Source organism: Peromyscus maniculatus, chromosome 23 (assembly GCF_049852395.1).
Source record: "Peromyscus maniculatus bairdii isolate BWxNUB_F1_BW_parent chromosome 23, HU_Pman_BW_mat_3.1, whole genome shotgun sequence".
Lineage (NCBI taxonomy): Eukaryota > Metazoa > Chordata > Mammalia > Rodentia > Cricetidae > Peromyscus > Peromyscus maniculatus.
Window position 1 is genome coordinate 52243011 of NC_134874.1, and position 6049 is coordinate 52249059.

The 6049-nt window shown below is 45.9% G+C and overlaps 1 long non-coding RNA gene across 2 annotated transcripts in view; it reads right to left on the minus strand.

The window, feature by feature from the left end:
- The window catches only part of LOC121825324 (uncharacterized), an 8587-nt gene extending 7472 nt beyond the window's left edge, over positions 1 to 1115 (minus strand). For both annotated transcript variants that reach the window (XR_013047513.1, XR_013047512.1), the window contains exon 1: positions 1061 to 1115. This is a non-coding gene — a long non-coding RNA (uncharacterized LOC121825324). The remainder of the gene's footprint in view (positions 1 to 1060) is intronic.
- Positions 1116 to 6049: the final 4934 nt, after the last annotated feature.

Below are 6049 nucleotides of genomic sequence, written 5' to 3' on the forward strand. Positions count from 1 at the left end.
TAGCTCAAGGAAATGCAACAGACACAGTGCACTTGAACTTGAGTGTCATGTCAGCTCCATCCTGGTATTGCTAGAGAGCAGCTCCGGACAAGGGAGCTGAGCAGGTTATCACATTCCGAGGGTGCACACAGCAACCTGGGAGAGGTGAAGTGACTTACAAGGAAAGTCTGTTTTTAATCCTTCCTTAAAATGCATATCTATCGGTATCTTGGATACATATGTTTAATAAATACCTAGAGAAACAATTTTTAAAAAATATGTTCGTCTGGGACCAAGATGAAAACCCAGACAGATCTTAACAGGCTGTAATAACAAGCTGCAATGGTGAGAAATATAAGATCATTTTCTGTGTTCCATAAGTAAAAAAGCAGATAACAGAATGTCTCAGTGAAGTTCGACATGATTTTTGGTGACATCATCAGAAATGTAAGGAAAACAGCGTGTGGGGTGGGGTATGCTATACATCACAGCCCGTGACAGTGATGGCCTGTGTCAAAGCCCCATAGCCCACGCGACTTTCATTGCTTGGGAGTCCACATGGGAAGCCTCGTTTCCCTGAGAACCCTGAAACTCCAATGTGAGCGAGGGCAGCTGATTTCTCACTCCCGAAGTTCTTTTGACTAAATATTCCTGAGGCCTCTGTGGGGGGTCGGCCTGCCAGGGCAGGAGCAATCTCTGAATCTCTACACATGCAAAGAACAGTGATTAGATTTTTATAACAAGTCAGGACTCTTCAGGGAAAGGACCGTATGAAAAATACCCTCCGTACTATGGCAAAGAGCACGGGCAAGGTTCCAAGTGGTGGAAAAGCTGTAGGCTGTGCATGGCAGAGGCCCGTCTGCTTCACGGCATGAGCTCGGGCAGCAGCCCGGGCTGAAGACATTGTGAGCCTAGTCTGGTGTAGACTTAAGACCCTGGAGAGAAAGGAAGCCGCTCTCTGAGGCTGGCCCTGCTGCTGACACTATTCACTCCCGGAGCAGAGGTGTCTGTATTCCCGTTTGGTTTGTTTCTACAGGGGTTGGTTTGCTCACTTCCTGGGTCTGTGAGCGTTTTCACCCACCTTCATCTGGTGGCCACCGGCTAGAGGATGCTGCTGTCTGATCCGACTCTCGGAGAGGCGGGGTTTCCATGGCGGCTTATATGGGGTAACTAAAGACAAAGGATGCCTAATTGTGACTTAGGAGCACAGGCCAGGCACTCGCTTGACCATCTGGCAAAACGCTTTTCTCGGGCTGTTTCCACCTGGGTACGAATAGAGATGTGAAGCTTCTTAATGAGGACTGAACAAGCTGCTTGGCATGGTCCTGGACTCTCGAATGGAAATGTCCGTTGCTAGTGTGACTGGTTTGAATTATCTTCTCTCCCAACACTTTGCTCACTAAGCTGAGTGAATATTGATTTGAGGGAGAACATGACCTTTAGGGCTAGATGCAATGACAAAAAACTACCGTTCAGAAGAAAGAGCCAGCTGTGAGCATCATCTCTCACCCACAGTCCCAGCAAACACAGTCTTAGCGGCCTCTGGAACAGCGGTTCTCAACCCCTAGGGGGGTCGAACGACCCTTTCACAAGGGTGGCCTAAAACCATCAGGAAACACAGATATTTACATGACAATTCACAACAGCAGTGAAATTACAGTCATGAAGCAGCAATGAAAATAACTTTATGGTTGGGGACCACCACTAGCTGAGGAACTGGATTAAAGGGTCACAGCGTTAGGACAGTTGAGAACCACTGCTCTGGAACCATGTCCTGTGGGCACGGAGATACCTTGTAGTATATGAGAGCTCAGTGTGATTCTCGGAAGCTCTGTCACTAGTAAGTGGACATCCTCCCACCCTTGGACTTCTAAGAGAGCGGTACAAGCACACATCCAAATGCGAGCCAGCGAGAACACTTTCTAACTCACGCCAGCCCCACCCAGGCTCTCCCTCAACACCCACCACCAGATCCCCTATGAAGTGATTCCAGCGAAACTCCGTTCCTCTGTAAATAATTCAGCTTGTGTCCCAAAATAAAAAAACAAAAAACAAAAAACAAAAACAGGACTTTGTTTTAGCACGTCCATTTTTCCCAAGGTTTCATTTTTTTTTTTAAATGGATAGTTGAAGCAATTCAGTCCAAAGTATTTCAAGGCAACAATAACTCAGTATCCTTTAAATGGGATAATTTTGTGCTGGAATACATGAAAAAATATTTTTACCTAATTCAGAGTTTTCAGGCTCTTTTCTCATTTTCACATCTGAAATTGAGGTGTCCCCTGCAATGAGCCAAGGATGTTTAATTAACAATGTTATCTTTCCTGCTTGGTGCAGTCTAATAATGCATCTCACAGAGAACGGTGTCTTAGGAATGGAGAAGCACAGAGTTGAACAGTAAGTCAGTGTGTCTCTAAAACTACCTGCCCAGATGCCTGTTTGCATGTTTTCTTGTACATATCCTCACAAATAACAAAATGAAACACATTTAAAGCAAACACTGTACAAGTCCTAAGAAAGTAAAGTAAACATTTTCCTCAGCATCTTGGGTACAACCTGGGGACCGTGGCAAAGGGGTCAAAACTGCGTGGGTATTTTATCCCTTGAGGTACAGAGCATGTCCAGTGTGAAGTCTGAACTGTTGAGATAAAGTTCTCTCTCTGTCTCTGTCTCTCTCTCTTTCTTCCCTGGTCAAGCCTTCCTTGTCACCACTGATACCCTCATTTGTCCCCAGAGCTTGCTAAATGAGCATAGCAGGGGGTGCTGAATGTAACCAGAGAGGAAAAGGAGGAAGTAAGGTGACCCCAGGGCTCGGTGACACATGATTTAGCGGGGAGGAAACAGCTAGTAGTTGCCGTGACCACACCGGTGGCTCCTGTGTTAGCTAATTTGGCAGGCAAACACAGCCTTGTATGTTTTTAGAACTGCATGGTGAAGAAGATGTAAAGTTCTCTGGTGTGATGGGGACTCAAGACTGGCTTGTGGTTTATGAATGATCAGCTGCTAGTTCTCCAAGCCTCGTTGTCCTGAGATTTAAAGAGATCCATCTAACGGAAGCTCTCGGGATGCATTACGGATAGAGCAGGGATTTTCAACTCTTCTTGCTCACTGCTTCGTCTCCAGAACCCAAGGCAGCATCTGACACATGCTCAGTGTCCTGAAGACACTGAGTAGATGGATGAGTTCTTGCTTTCAGCGTGAGACTGGTGCGGCTGGGGTGGGGGTGGGGTGTCATTTACTCCCACTAGTTTAAATGATCTAAGAATGTTCACTAAACGCTACGTATAGCGAGATGTTTCCCATATAGGCGGTCAATGGACCCCTTTTCAAACAGGCTCTGGTTTTACTGTGGTTACCAGCACATTTGAAAACCATGTAATTAACATCATGCAGCACATTGGGAAATTCGGGGACAATAAGAGCAAACACTATACAGTTCTTTGGGCCAAGACTCTAAGCACTTTGACTAATCGACTGATCTATTCTTGACAGCTACATAAGCTATAGATGCTGTGACTGTTTTTATTTTATATAAAAATGAGGTAAAGAAGGATGCAGTGATGGCATGCCATTCAAACCTAAGTGTCTAGCAACGGACTGTTCCGAACTGCCAAGCTGTGTAATGTTACCAAGAGTCTCCTTTCTACTGAAGGGTAGTGACACCTGAGCTAAAATTATGAATGAGGTCACTCCCCACCTCTAAACGCTATGATTCTATACAGTGTATTCTGCTCAACTTATTAGTAACATTGAGACAGCAGTCTAAGGTGAATTCAGAGACCCATTTGCCATTCTCTTGGGATCCACGGAGGCAACCTGTAAATCTCCCTCTATTTAGAGGTTAGGAAGCCAAGGAATGCAGTCCCCAGGAATTTCACGCGAAGTCTTAGGTCATGAGTGTTCCTATCTTACCACATAGCCTGGGCCTATTTCAGCCCTAGCCCCTCTTCCTGCAGGTCAGAGGTCATGCTCTGCCTTGGTTGGTTACAGGTCCCCGTGGTAAATCGCACAGTCCACTGACTCTTTAATCCAATAGCTTGAGCTGAAGCAGCCAAGTGACACTGATTTATGACCTTCCCTCTTGGGGATCTCCTTAAGCAAAATCACAACACCCAAGAGAGCCTTGAAGAGAGTTAGAGCTTGGAATTCATTTTCTTTTAGGTTTGATCGCTCCCTTTCCTCCCATTTCAGATCAAGCTCTTTCTCAACTGTGGCCTCTGACAGCCATAGAGCTTTCAGTTAGTTAAACAACATTAGTTAGCCTCATTATGGGAAGAAAAATAGGAAAACCCGAACAAAGACGCATTTCATCCTGCAAGAGAAAATACGTCCCAGGTAGTAATTACTCCACTGTCTGAAATAATCCCATTAGGCATTGCCTTTCCATTGCAGTTCACCAAGGGAACTGGCATCAGACTGGGCTGGTGGGAGGAAACATTGCATCCATTCAGCTGCTGGTCAAAGGGAGAGCTTAAGTGCAGAATTAATGTCCTGTCTCAACAGTAACAAGATGGAGTATTAGCATAGTGTTTTCCCCTCAATTTGATCGCTTTCTGCAGATTCTGTAGCATGTGTGTGTGCATGTGTGCATGTGTGCGTGTGTGCGTGTGCGTGCGTGCGTGTGTGTGTGTGTGTGTGTGTGTGTGTGTGTGAGCATTCACAAGTGGAGGTCAGAAGTCAATCTCACATGTCATTCTTTGTGAGAGACTTCTGCTTTTTTTCAAGCCAGGATTTTTACTAGAGGCTCCCCAAGTAGGCTAGTCTGATTGGTGATGAGTCTCAGGAGCCCGCCTGTCTGTCGCCCCAGGACTGGGCTCAGCAGCCTGTCTGTCTGTCTGTCTGTCTGTCTCCCCAGGACTGGGCTCACAGGCAGTCACTCCTCCCTGCGTACACGGGCTCTAGGGATGAACTCAGGTCACCATGCTCACACAGCACTTTCTCACCTGAGCTGCCTCCCTAGCCCGAGGCCAGTACTTCTTCACATTTTGATAATCGGCTTCCACAGCCTATGAAGAATGTCACAGAGCTGTTCCCCTAAAAACTTAATGTAAATCAGGGGCTGGGGTGAGAGCCCAGCAACTAAGAACATGCAATACTCTTCCTGGGGAGCCAAGTTCGAATCCCAGCACTCACATTAGACAGCTCACAACCTCCTCTGACTCCATCTTGAGAGGATCCAACTCCTCTGACCCTCAGGCAGGCTCCTGCATTCACATACACATATCTACACATAGACACATAGACACACACACACACACACACACACACACACACACACACACACTTTAAAAGAATAAAAGCAAATACTTTTTAATTTTTTTGTATGAATTGAATAATATGGTAAGGGCATTAGTCTTTCTTTGGTCCAATCCCACCCAATAAGGCAGGACCAGCTAGATGGTCAAGAACCTACCTTACCTGAGAAGCAGGAGTTACCTTTGAGTAATCTGGCTTGTATTTTTGGATGCTTTCTTGATAGATCCCTGACCTTCCAATGTTGGCCCCAAGAGCCAGCTTCTGCCTTCAGCCTTATCATTGTGACACCGACAACATGGCTTATAAAAGGTCTACTGCACTCTGCCCTCTATACCTTATTGGTTAGGATGGGTTGGTGAGAGAGCAACAGTAACTTATTTTAAAGTTTGGTAACTGTCCTAGTTTGCATCTCTGTTTCTGTCCTAACACACTGATGAAAAAGAACTTCTTTGGCTTACATGTTACAGTTAATCCGTCATTGAGGGAAGCCAAGACATGAACTCAAGGCAGGAGCTGGAAGCAGAAACCATGGAGGAATGCTGCTTACTGGCCTGCTTCCCTGGGTTGTCTCCACTAGCTTTCTTTTATTTATTTGTTTGTTTGTTTGTTTTTGTTTTTCAAGACAGGGTTTCTCTGTGTAGTTTTGGTGCCTGTCCTGGATCTCACTTTGTAGACCAGGATGGCCTCGAACTCAGAGATATCTGCCTGGCTCTGCCTGCTGAGTGCTGGGATTGAAGGTGTGTGCCACCAACACTGCCTGGCTAGCTTTCTTATATAACCAAGCCCACCTGCCTAGGAATGGTGTTACCCACTG